Raw genomic sequence first — 14392 nt, forward strand, 5'->3', positions numbered from 1 at the left:
GAGTTGTATGTTTTTTATGAGATACCAAAGGTATACGGTTACACCCCGCATCAAATGGATCCGTCTTAAAGTTTTTAACCAATAACGTATTACTCAATTCCCGCGTAGACTTTCCGCAACCACTTTCAACCTAGGCGTAGTCGAGTCGCAAAAAAACCCATCCCATCTTACGTAAGAACGTTTTGTACATAGGCCATGGTAGTTGTTATAGAAAGCGCATCTTAATCGTTGAACAAAACCGCACCAATTAGTAGACAACAGCTCGTATTGTATTGAACCAAACGCAGCGTTTAGGACTTTTTTCGATGTTGTGAAGTGAGTGAATTTTGTTGAGAGAGAGAAGACATTTTAGATCTGATAGAGAGACGAGAGAGTGAAGGTGGGAGAGAGAGTGATCGTGTTTGCCAGACCGGTTTCAGCCTGCCCTGCACCTGAAATCTGATGACAGCAGATTTAGCTTTTGGATCCGTTTGATCCTGCGGGAACAAGGAAAGTTCAGTTCCGTTTCCCAGAATTTGGCAAATCCAGGCCAAATTCTAGCGTCATAGCGTCCCGGTCATCTTGACATCACATAGCAACCGTTCACCTCCCCAGGTATTCGCCCAGCTAAATTACCGTAAGTGTTGATTTATGGAGTTTTGTATAAATCTTTATTACTGGAGTGATCTTTAAGATTGATGGAGACTAAGTTGATTTTGAAATGAAGATTGGATTGATCTTTAGAAGTTATATATACCAGCATGATTTTGAAACGACCAAGAGAAGTCAAAGATCGTAGAAATGTAGAATTGTTTTATCATTAACAGCAAATCTTGAATTTGACGTTGAGAATTACTTTGAGCATGAGAATTTTGATTGAAGAGTTTGATAACAGAAAAGTCAGCTATTATGATTGAGAATTTCGAAGTAAGGATTTTAGTAAACATAAGATACTTCTTGAGGATTTGGAAAGCAAACCAGATCATGTAGAAATGATAGGGATGTTTAAATGTTTGTATTATACGAGAAAACTCGAAAGGTTTTGGATCTTATATTTATTTTAGATGGCCTCTTTATTTGGTATTGATGAGTGATCCGTCGGCAGTAACACCGACTGGAGAGGAGTCTACCATTGACTAGCAACCTATAGACAAGGCGTTGAAGCATGGTACTGATGTAGCGTGTATGGAGACCAGTCCTGCAGCCTAGTGGGCAACTTGAGGCTTCAACATCGGTTTGGAGAGTATCAAAAATAAGCTTTATTGAATCTGTGAAGCATAAGAATTAAGTACAACTGGTGTAGTTTGGAAAACTTAACGTACCACAGAAAGCAAGTTCTTAATATAATTGAAATTAGTTTGTGAACGAATAAGAATACACCGGAGAGAAACCAAGCATTTAACCATTTGATAATTATTGGAAATAATAATTTCGAGTTGAAGTGAACTGAAGTGAAGATAAGAGTTTTATCGACTTCAAGTTAAAATTAGAGGAATTGAATTGTAAGATATTTGCTGTATATATGTAAAGAAGAAGTTGTGAAGTTTTGGTTTTTTTTTTTTTTTTTTAAATATAATTGAAGAAAGTTAGAAGTTGTTTTATTCCCGTCTTTTATTCTGTCTGTTGGTGTGTCCATAGGATCCGGGGTTGCCATTCCTCTCATATATTAAAGATATAATTTAGCCAAATTCTGGAGTGGTGACAGTGTCAAAGGGCATGAAGTGACCTTGCACAAGGCTAGACAGAGTGTAGGTCATACACACGATATACATCAATAAATTCCCATACAGTGTAAAATCAGTAGGGCCCATCATATTATTGAACCACTACCCCAACAAACATGATGTGCAGTCTTGGATCATGTTGGCAGGTTTTCTACGTAAAATATTTTATATATATATATATAATATAAATTAAATATCAAATGAGTAATTGGCAAAAACTGCTTCCTACTGTTGACCCCAAAAGAAATAATTAACAGTTGGTATATAACTGTTTCCATCCATATTCTGGTTCTTACCAGTTGGAAGCTGCCAGTTTCATCAACTGGGTTCAAATGGTTCCTTAGTTTAAATTTCCTGCTAAGTAACAAAACCGTCCGTGTTAGATGCACTGACAGGGGCGAACCATGTATCTCAAAATTTTGACTTTTTAAGATAATAACCTTTTAAGGGAATATGTAGGTGCTGTTTTCATTTAGCTGAATTTCAAAGTCACACGATATTTATTTTCCGAGTTAATTTATGCCATTTTTGGGAATTTTTTCGACATTTCCCAAAATATTCTACGGCAGAACAATGTATCTTACCGAAAGAATTGTATTTTTCAACAGCAAAACAATGTATCTACATGTTGCTCCCTTTTTGATGAAGTTGTTTTACCCAAAATGCAGTTTTATATTTGGTAAAAAAGGTGAAGTTGTATTTACATTGCTCTTGCTAATTTCAAATTAACATCAATCAGAGCAAAAGAATGTAACTGAATATGTGTTGTTTCAGTTTCATTTTCTATGACAATTTATAGCCTTTTTTCTGTGGCATAACAATGCATCTAATGTTGCATTGTTTTGCCTTGGAAGGGCTGCCGGGGATCCTAAAATTATAGAATGATCCATGTATGGAGCTTCGATAACGAGGAAGGGAATAGACATCAACGTCGCCCCAGCAAACACGCAGAGAACCATGCTGAAACTCTCAGTCCACTCGTAAATCCATCCTATGCAAAAAACATTATTCATTTAAATTTTATTTTCTTTTTCAATTTACATGAATGCATATTTTTTTCCTTTTATTTTTTAAAAGAAGACAGATGAATTCTGTACTACCCTCCCCACAACAACTTTGATAATTACAAAAAAAAACCACATTTACACAGCGCCAAAACAAAGTTGACCCAGGATGCACCAAGACGAACCCCCCCCCCCAAAAAAAAAAAAAAAAAAAAAAACCTGGTAAAACTGCACTTTATGGCCATTGCAGTATAGGGACGGGCGGCCTTTGTGTTCGGTCGCAGAAATCTCCCCGATTGTTCGAGGAAGTTTTTGGTGGGTGTAAACATGGGCACTGAAAAAGTATGACGTTGCATCCCATTGACAATTATGCAACCTAAATTTTAACTTCAATCGGGCCAGAAAATACGCATAGTTCAAATTTCGAATCTTGTACTTACCCATGCATCCATTCATTATTCTGTAGACGGCTACAAGCCAGCTGACCAGCCACAGGTCGTTGTCCGAGGACTCGTTGGTCCACGGATCTTACACACAAGGATGAACAACTCGGCCCAACTCTTGGTTAGACGCATGATAACGGCCGGTACTGGTGGCCAATACCATGAATACTTTCCAACAGAGACCACTGCGCGCGGTGGCTTTCAGATTTGCATGGCTCTTCGCCCGATTTGGCCTCGAAGTCTGTCAAGCCAGCGAATTATATTTTTGAATATTCATGAGTGTACGTTTTTGATCTTTATTATTGAATTGTGATGAGTGGTAACTACATAACCATGAAGTAACCACGGAATTTTTAAGTGGGGGGGGGGGGGGGGGCGCTGGGGGACTGGACCATTTAATGGGGGGGGGGGGCGTCATGTAGATCAATGGTAATTTTTTTAGAAACTCAAAATCTCAGTGGGGGGGGGGGGGGGGGCGACAGGGGGGCGACAAGGTTTCATGGGGGGGGGGGCTGTCGCCCCCCACGGCCCCCCCCCCGTGGCTACGCCACTGCTCCTGCGTGTTTGTTATGGAACATCTAATTTTCTTCACGTTTAAGCCCGCCGCACACGAGAGCTACGTGCTGAGCAAAGTCATTAGAGGCCGTTGGTTTTTCCACTCTTGTTAAAGGAAAGGCTTATCTAGAGACAGAGCATTTATTTTATTTATGGAACACAAGTCACTTGCTTTTCGAATCATGGGACACATTTTCAATTTCTTAAGCAAATACCTTGCTTTAAAGATTCTACTCTCAATGCTGAAAGTTTAAAACCTTGGCCCCGCTACTGTTGGCAAAGTCTGTGTTCATGCGTGTGTACTTACCCATAAAATTATGCATAATATCGTACAACACTGCAACCCATCCGACCAGCCACAGGTCGCTTGCCAGGTCGTTGGTCATCGGAATGAGGAGGACACCCAGCGCCTTCAAATTACCATAGAGAACCAAACAGCAGGTGAACGCTGTGGCCACCATTACCCAGCCCCAATTGTCGTGGTCGTACTGGCGGGTGGTTGCATTTCTGGATGATGCCATTACGTTGCTGAATGGCTGTACTCAGTGGATTTGGATTATGTTCCAATACGTACAGCTATTTGGCCCCTAGCGCGATGCATGCACTGGCAAGGGCCACGCAGCCAGGGTGACCGTAAGGTCATGACTGAATTCTGCTAAATGCACTTCAAGCATCTGTCAGATTTATCAAAAATCTGCCAAATTCCCCAGAATTACTCGAAATACAATATAAAACACTATCAACACATGCAGATTTGTAGTATTGCCTTAATTAATGTTCAAATTACATTATAACAATCTATAGCCACATAAAGACAATATGAAATTGCGTAAATTTCAGGCAAAACCCCGTTGCGTCCGGCAATCCGGCCGGTTCCCAGTGAACATCGACACCTAGACCAGCCAACTTGTCCCATTATGCAAGGGTTTGTTTGAAAAAATTAAAGCTTTTGTAAACAAATGTACCATTTCTTTTGCAAATTTGCTGTTTTCTGTCAAATAACCATTTTTGCAGAATTCTGCCAGAAATCTGCCAAAAAATCCATTCTTTCAAATTTTCTGTCAAACTCGTTTTTTTTAGAATAAAATCTGTCACAGTTGGCCGAAAATCGGCTAAAACGGTCACGGTGCACGCAGCCAAACGACATCAACGGTAGAGGGCGTTATCGACGAGACGAACCAAATCCAGTCTTAGGCCGTTATCACGCATCTAGCCAAGAGTTTGGCAAAGTCGTTGATCCTTCTGTGTAGGAACCGTGGTACAATTGGACAATCCAAACATAACATTTCCGGGGATTTCAGGCAGTCATGCCCCTTTCAGCGGATGTGATGCAAGAGTGTCCATGTGAAAGGCAAATCCACATAAAGCAAAGACGGTTCAGCCTAGATGCACAGAATTTTACCGGTAATGATCAGAAGCACGAGGTCGGTCGTCTGTCCTCGCGAGAGGCACTGTCTCTTTTGCCTACAGTGCATGGGTGGTTGACACAATGATGTCGCATGGGCAGTTTCAGTCAGGGCTTGAGTATAATTTAGTCTTCATTTCTGCCCACTGCGTTCGGTGTTGGCAACGTTATCGGAAAGTTGGTAGTACTCTTACAACAGATCGGCGTAACACCGTCCATGACATTTTGGGCGTGTTTCGGGGCAGGCATCGTCGGTGTATCGTTACTCCTAGACGCCTTCATCAGACCTTTTTTTTTCGGACAGTTAGCACTTACTGGATTCGTAGGCGTTGGTTACGGTGTGGTTTTTCAGGCCCTTGACGTCATGGTACAGTTCCTTGTGAGTGATGACCGGTTGGTTAGTGTCCTGGGATGGCAAGGAATGTTCATTGGCGTTGCTGGGACACTCGTATCGGTGGATTGGTATCAGATCACATTTTTATTACAGCAGGGGAGCGGTGCTCCTTAGTTTACCGCAATAATTTGCACTTTATTATTCTTGCAGAAACTCATAGTGAAAACACCCTTAAAGTCCTGTGTCAGATTTGACCCTGTATCAGAGTCATCTATTCAAAGTGCAGATATTACCAGTTTCATATTCGTTTGTCTTTATGCACCCAGGTTTAACTTCGCTGTTAAGCGCTGTCTGCATTTTTTTCTTGTCAACTGATCTTTCTCGCTGCTTTTTAAGATCAAAAAGAATAAACGAGTATGAAATGTTAATATAGGTTTTCCCGGAAAATTTTGGAAAATGTGCATTTGAATTTGTAAAATATATATAATCAATTTGGCGATGATTTGGAGAGCGACGTATATCCTGGTTCATATTCGCAATAACCAGCATTCGAAATTATTTTGCATCATTCAAACAGATATATGTACACAACGATTCTTTTTTAGGATCAAAAATACGTGTTAGGCTTTTAGTTTGACGGATGCGTTGCCGATTATTACGAATGTGGAATCCTATACGCAGGAAATCTTTTTTTATAAATTGTGACACGAGCTGAATTGAACATTCTTTTTCATTTGTTATAATTTAAATTCGCACATTCCGTATTTAAATATAGAATATAAGCCTATACTTAATACAACTTTGATGTATTCATTAATTATTCAATGTATTGTTGGCCTAAGTGATCATTAGAGTGTTTGTTATACACAAATACCAATATGAGATGTAGGCAAATGAATTGCTAAAATGATATAGATCTGACCAAAATAAAATAAATTTAAACTAGATTTACTTAAGTTTGTGGACAAACACATGGCTGTTTCCACTGAAGGCCAATATATCTACAGAACAGAGAGGTCTCATTGAGTTGACACTTGGTATGTACCTAAACCGGGATGTGTTATAGATGAACATTTAAGTTCAGAATAATGAAATGAAGGCATGAATATTGTTGGAGGAAGTACACCAGAAAGCTCTGGACGCAACCCTACTTCGATTAATTTTACTCGACACTGATGAGGAACAATTGCGGTGACGGAATATTTACATACAACAATCTCTGCTGAAATCAATGAAGTTTGGAAAACCTGTATAATTGAGTGTTGCAAGCTTTTGAGCTCAGTAATGTGAATAAGTACATGTCATTGTGTGGAAGAGATGTCACATGGATTACTATACTTGCCATTTTTTGCGGCCATAGTGATGCCGGGTTTATTTTATGACAGGTCATTGCTTTAATTTAAGAGGAGCGGTTGATGTAGATTAATGTAAATGTCGGTGTACGATTAAAGAATTTTTTTTTTTGGAATACATAAATAAATAGGGAATAAATATGAATAGGTTTTACGATATACATAATGTATAAGAATTGGTTTCTATTTGTGCAAATATTCTGAGTATACCGTACAGTCAAATTAAAACAAATTTGAAGACACCATGCCTGTTCAAAATATCACTCAATGAAATTGTATTCAACACAACACTTCAAGGCTTTTAAATCTGCTTTTCAACGCTACCACCAGCTGCTTTCTTATCTTGTATTAGTTCACATCACATGCACATCCAAAATGTAAGACTATGTCCCAACTGTTTATACAACAGGATGTTGTGGCTATTTTAGGTTTACAGACACTGTTTCATCAATGCATGTATATTTATTAAACTATTAAGAGTGGCCTGCTTTAAATGTATTGACTTAAACTGATAATGTGGGCAAAATAAACCAATAAAGATGCTTAGATGCATGTTCTTCCTGTCGGTGTGACGTCATTGGGAACATGCCCTACAATTAATAACAATGTATGGAAGATGTGTTAGCTGTGGAATAGCATGACGAATTCACAATACTCGGAGGACTGCAGTAGTGTATCTAGGGCGAACTTTGCAGGGGCACTCGATGGGTTTTCAAACAACGAATGTCTACTTTGCCTTTAGCTTTCCCCCAAAGTTGAGGGGGCGTGGTAACATGAAGTGTGACGGAACAAGCCGTCAGTGTTTCGCCTGGGTGGCGAACCTAATTCCTTCATTATTTTTTAAAGAGGCAAAATGCGCCCTGAAACACGCACGAACTGTAAGTTTTCGTCAGTTTCCATCCAGCCATCGATGAGTAAACATCGTATGTGAGACAGAGCAACGTGGTTCAATCGAGAGGTTTATACTCTTGAACCGCACAACCTCAGTCTGGGACGAGAGGTTGTGAGTGCAGTGAAGCTAGCAGAGCTGAAGCTGACCTGTTCCTTCTGTAGCGGTGAAGTGCTTTGCGAGTTGCCGGCCGCCGTCAGCCGTACTATTTACCAGGGGTAAGGAAGTTATAGTTAGCATATTGCTTAGGGACTGGCAGAGTTGGGAAACATTAAATTGCAGGGGATTGAGTAGTGTTTGGGTAGAGTGGATCTCGTGTAGTGTTTAGATTAAATAAGGCTGAAAGATCAGAAGCAGATTGGGAGATACGGTTGCCGTTTCGGTAACGTTGTGTCGAGGTTTAGTCTGTGTGATCTATTGTCTTTGACCCTAGAGGTTTACCGAGAGCTCCCCGACTTTATCGGTCCATAAGTTGGTTAAGGTTGGGGGGGGGGGGGGAATAAACTAACCTGGGGTCCCACTGTTGCAGACGTGATCTGATTATTAAAGATTACATTTAAGAGGTCTGGTAGGGAAAATGACCCGCCACTCTATGAGGTTTACTTCCTGGAATTACTGAAAGAGGTTTACTAATTTGCATAAAGTTGTTGAAGTAACCCTCAGTCTTGGTACAAACCTCTAAAGAGATAAGTTGTTTATTGGTGTCTTATAGCAAACCTCATTATTTGAACCTCGTATATTGTCGTACCCATACATTGATCATATTTCAACACCAGATATAAACCAGCTGTGAGTTGTCGTTTCTAACTCGGTTGTGTGTTCCACATTTATTTGCAAAATGTATACCGTGTATTAGGCAGAGTAGCTCTCAATTCCTTGCCCGTTGGTATATTTCTAACAAACGGACAGGCCTAGAACATTCCATCAGTTCTCCGTTCGTGACAACTTCCCCCTTTTCGTGTGTATAACCGCTCATGCATACGGGAGGATAATAACTATTTTGTGGGAATAACAGGGCTTAAACAGAATACGCAAGGGTGCGAGTCCAAAGACCAAGTCCGCAACAAGCACATGCCTCAATAGGGGGAGGTGGATATGCGGGGGGGGGGGGGGGGGGGGGAGGGGGTATCATAGCAAGCACACACATACGTGTACTATACACGTTAATATGTTTATGGTGTGTAAATATAGTATAATTGTACATAACATAATTCGGTATATAGGCGGCATTTTAGTGAGACTCTGTAAATGTGTTACATTTTCAGCTCAGTTGATAAAGGACGTCAAAGAACTCGTATTAAACGCATCTTGCGCCGGATCAGACATTTCGGTGGTACAAAATCCTTCATCAATCCGTCCTGGAAATGGCATCGTCTGTAAATGCAGCCACTCATGCTTACGACCACGACAAGTGGGGCTGGGTCATGGTGGCCACAGTGTTTACCTGCTATTTGGTGGTGTACGGTAACTTGAAAGCGCTGGGTGTGCTCCTCTTTCCCATGACCAACGACCTGGACAGCGACCTCTGGCTGGTCGGTTGGCTTGTTGTATTCTACGGAATAATGAATGAATGTATGGGTGAGTACAAGATGTGAAATTTGTGAATTTTGAAATATGCGTATATGCTGGCCTGATTCAAGTTAATTTAACTTGCATAATTGTCCATTGGATGCCACGTTCACTTTATTTTTAGTGTCCCTGTTACACCCCCTACAAATTTCCCCGAACAATCGGTGTTCTGATGTGATTCTGCATGGGATGAAACAAACGTATTTCATCTTATCTTTTGCTTTATGTTGCTTTCTTACACCCGGTGGCCCGTCAAGGGTAGTTATTACCCGCTTAGGTTTTTTTTTGGCATTAAAGGTTTGTAATGTTAATTCGGATGAATATGTTTATAACATCCCGTAAAGGCACAGTTATGATGTCGATCATGACTGCACTTTTTATGGTTGCAGTAGGTTTTGAACAGAACAATTCAAAGCGGTTTTCTCTAGTTTCTTTTTAGCTGGCTCGACAGGCCTAGTGTCTTCTTTATAGGGGACCTGTCTGACTGACTGATTGACTAAATGACAGACCTACGTAAGGGGTAACGGTTTACATACGGGCTTCATTTTTTTAGGGCCTGCAGTCGGAGCACTTAGTCGCTTGCTGGGCAGCCGTCCCATGATGGTGTTTGGTGGACTTCTTACTACGCTAGGCTTCATTTTGACGTCGATGTCACCAAACATTATTCCTGTGGCTGTTTTTATTGTTGGATTATCAGGTACAATAATTGTGTAAACCTGTATAAAGAAAAGTGGTGTAAAACTTCAAGTGAATGTTGCGAAATGTTGACGATTGAGTAGCCAGGAATGATTGTACATGTATACCATATTGTTGCCAAGACGTTGATCAGAGTTATATGCAGGGGTTGGTGGGGGAGGGGAGGGGGGGGGGGTTCGAAATACGCACTGTGAATCTGACATTGGTCCAGTTTTTGCAGTCCATTTGTTATCTTAGTGGCTATAAAAATATACTTACTTCTTACTCTTTTGTGTGAATACAATAGTTATATATAAAGACCCACCATTCACACTAGGCTGAATATAGGAGCCTGTTGAAGATTTCTAGCTACCAGATTGAAATTACTACAAACATCGAATTCGGCGAAGCTCACTTCCCAACACATTTTTTTTCGCAGGTGTAGGGACTGCATTTAGTGCGTTTATCAGCTTGGCATCCATGGCTTCGTTTTTAAGGAGAAATATCCACTTGCCAATGGACTATCAACAATGGGTGGTCCTATTGGGATGATGGCTTACGGACCAGTTACCCAGGTGCTTCTGGGCACCTATGGCTGGAGAGGAACCAAGCTCTTACTGGGAGGCATCTCGTTTCATCTGGTGGCGTGTGCTATGTTAGTGCGACGAAATACATCTTCCTCTTCAGACGATGAACAATATCAAGAGGTTTTGGTAAACAGTGAGGAAGAAAACCAAGAGATGGCAGAAGGGGAGGTCTACACTGGAGACAAAATTGATACCTCAGATAAAAGTTGCTCTGATGCAGACCATCACAAAAATAGGAAAGAAAAGAGTTGCCGAAACATTTTGAAAGCAATTGATATGGCTTTGCTGACAGATGTCAGGTTTATTTTACTAATTTGTGCGAGATGCACAGTCAATTTTACCGATGATGCATGGGTAGTTTACATGGTGTCACACGGGCAGTTTCAGGGCCTGAGTGTGATTCAAGCTTCGTTTCTGCCCACTGCGTTCGGTGTTGGCAACGTTATCGGAAAGTTGGTATTGTCACTCCTGCAGCAGATCGGCATTAAACCGTCCATGACATTCTGGGCGTGTTTCGGGGCAATCATCACAAGTGCATCATACCTCTTAGACGCCTTTATCAGACCGTTCATCGGACAGTTAGCTCTTACAGGACTAGTGGGTGTTGGTTTTGATTTTATTTATCAAGCCACTGACGTCATGGTACGGTTCCTCTCGATAGACGACCAGCTGGTAAGTGTACTCGGCTGGAAAGGAATGTTTAATGGCGTTGCTGGGACGATTGGCGGATTGATAACAGGTTGGTTTTGTTCTGTCTCGACACTTGTTTTATCTCCAATTGTTGGTGTCGCATTTCCTTAATACCAGTGTTGTAGTCGAGTACTTTTTTCCGAGTACCGAGTACTGCCGAGTACTTAGGTTGCCGAGTACGAGTACGAGTATTTGTACCTCCTAGTACAAGAACGGGTCTCCGAGTACGAGTACTTGTACTTCCGAGTACGAGTACGAGTACGAGTACTTGTACTTCCGAGTACGAGTACGAGTACTCGCATTTCCGAATACGGCCATACGGCAAATGGTTCATTGTGCATAATTGGCCCAGGCCCAGTCAGACCGATATACAGACCCACTCACGGCTAGCTGTTAAATATGTTTGTCCGGCTGGCACAGAGGGAAATCAGGAAATCTCGACTTCCCCTCAAGCCAAGCAAGCATCTTACACTGAAAGTATCGATAAAATAATGCCAGGGTAAGTGAAGCAATAAAATACCATTTTTCCCCGAGTACTGCTATTCGAATACGAGTACTTTGACATTCGAGTGCGAGTACGAGTACGAGCACTCCAAAAAGCTCGAGTACGAGTACCGAGTACGAGTACTACAACACTGTTCCTGACCTAATTTTAAACTTATGCAATTCAATTATAATGTCCACCTCAAAAATCTCAAAGAAATGCATGTTATTTCTATTTTCCACAGGGAGCATTTATGAGTTGACTGGCAGTCTCAGCATAGCCCTCTGCGTGTTTAGTGGAGTGTCGTTGCTGTCGATTCCTTTGTTCGTTTCCGAGGCCATATACGCTAAGCGTAAGGCCCACTGATGAGGGGACTGTCTAGGGTGTAGCAAGACGGTCAACCATTTTAACTGATTTTTAGGTTGACGAGCTTTAAACAATCATAAGCTCCCATCTTTTGTACAAAGTTGATCTCATTTATTGATTAGATTTGCTGGTCAGCTTAAGGTCAAACATTGTGTAGTTGTTAATTTTATTAAACACTTGCATTCAGTTTCTATAAATTGCTGTTGATGGCTGCATTGCGGCATGCTAATCGAGGTGTGCTGACTTCAGACTGACTTGGAAACCTGTTGTCAAGACTCCTTAGTTTGTGTCTGGCTACATTAAGAGGGAACTGACTAATGCTTTAATAGCAATTGGTGTGAAATTAACCTTACTATAAAGGTCTCTTTAAATGTAATCATCGCATATACCTTATACATAACATCGCTTTAACATACACTCTCAAAAAGATATGTAAACAATAATTAGGCAAAATTGTTATGTAAAATAATACATAATTTTGGTAAAATTCGCCGGAAAAAAGTACCTCGGAAACATGTAAATTGTAAAATCCGTATTGAATAAGTAAAGCAGTCAGTTTACCTTAATTATGTAAAAACGTACTACAATTAAATAAAACGTACTTACTAAAACAAGGTAACAACGTACACGCGGTGATGCGATGCCGCTAGCTGAGCTAGCACAGCATAGCGTAAGTGAAGATGGAGTATACCGTGACGTCTGTAACAAGGGGATATGCCGCAGCTAATTTCGGTGTTTGAAGGAGACAATTTTCTAAAGCTCTTGTGATTGTTATACCGCCCCCCACTCCCCCCAATGCCTGGAAATGTTGTACGATAAAAACCCCAGGATATTCTTAATAGTAGTGTTTAACTTGGCCACTGCGCGTATTTATTAACTCGTACGTGAACCAACTCTTGGCGAGACAACTCGTACATGTCGTACTCGGGCCAACTCGTATACGCCAGCCAATTTGTATGCGGGCCAAAATTAGCCAATTTAAAGAAATTGAACGATACACCGTTCCCAGTACATAGTCAAGAATCGTCGACCACATATAATTTTGTATACGAGTTTAATGCTGTGAATGAGTTGGACCGCGTACGAATTTGTCCACAAACGAGTTGTCCTGTGTACGAGTTGGTCGCGTATGAGTTGGTTCGCGTATGAGTTGACCTGTTTTCGGCCTATGTGCACGTATACATTCATGCGTGCATACTCGCCGTGGCCGAGCTGTGGGTCATGGGTTATGCATCCTGTACCGTTGTATCTAATAGAACCACGAGCAATCGATCTAGCCTATAACTAATGACGCTGAAGGTATAAAGGTATAACTAATGACGCTGAAGTGTCTCCCAAAAGTCCTATTTATGGTTGTTGCAATAACTAAAAGTGTGTAAGTCGATAAACACAGCTTATTCGGCCGTTAGAATTGAATCTGTGACTGTAAAAATGTCACAAAAATGAATATGTTTGTACATTGACTGAAACGACAGGAAAAACGCATGCTTACTCGATCATGTCCAATGTAAATAACTGGGTTTCCGTCTTTTCTCGGGAACGGTAAGAAAATAGGTTGTTTCCTTGCAACCAAATGCTTGAAATGGGATAAGTAAATCCAAAACATTAACATTGTTTGATTTTGACTCTTTTATCTATAAAACATCACAGTTTAGGTATATACCAAGTTATAAACAAATCGGACTTAAAGCTCTTTACAGGGTGTATCAAAAAGAAGTATACACTCTGAAAAAAAGTCACAAAAATGAAAAGTTTGTATATTTCGAATATCGCTCCATACATAATGGTAGATAAACCTGTCAGGCCTTAAATGACACCATTATCATTTTGGTAATTTCATGGTTGACTGATCAGGGGCTACATTTGCAAACCTTGTGAAAACGGCTTGCGCACATCGAGGCGGTGTTTTTACTGGATCAAAGGCAACAAACTTCATCACGTAAATGATATACATACATTATACTCAACGGAAACATTGGTTTGGTGACGAGTGCAAACTTCCCTGTTTGCCGCATAATCTCTCACGATTGCGGACGTTATACGAGCATCTTGCGTTTACATGCGGCGGCCGGATTCTAAGGCAGCCAATCAGCGTTGGGATTTTAAGGCAGCCAATCAGCCTTAGGGGGTTCCGCCCAATTGCTTGGCCAACCTGTAGGCAGGATTTTGAATGATTTACGCGGCATACGCGCCGTAGTGTGTTTTCTGTGCATTTTGAGTCACGGCTTCAAAAGACGAACATGTAAGTTTAGTTCGAAAATAATTGTGCATGCTGCTTAGAATCGTACTAATTTGTTTATATTGCGGATTCAGTGAAGATCATTTGCGTATGATAT

At 40.9% G+C, this 14392-nt stretch overlaps 1 long non-coding RNA gene and 1 pseudogene across 1 annotated transcript; both read left to right on the plus strand.

The window, feature by feature from the left end:
* Positions 1-210: 210 nt before the first annotated feature.
* Positions 211-1285, plus strand: LOC119727086. Its single transcript, XR_005270891.1, has 2 exons — positions 211-616; positions 1044-1285. It is a non-coding gene; the product is annotated as an uncharacterized LOC119727086 (long non-coding RNA).
* A 534-nt stretch (positions 1286-1819) lies between these two features.
* LOC119728071 lies at positions 1820-12056 on the plus strand (annotated as a pseudogene).
* The last annotated feature ends 2336 nt before the right edge of the window (positions 12057-14392 follow it).

The sequence above is a fragment of the Patiria miniata genome, unplaced genomic scaffold (assembly GCF_015706575.1).
Source record: "Patiria miniata isolate m_02_andy unplaced genomic scaffold, ASM1570657v1 HiC_scaffold_20, whole genome shotgun sequence".
Taxonomy (NCBI): domain Eukaryota; kingdom Metazoa; phylum Echinodermata; class Asteroidea; order Valvatida; family Asterinidae; genus Patiria; species Patiria miniata.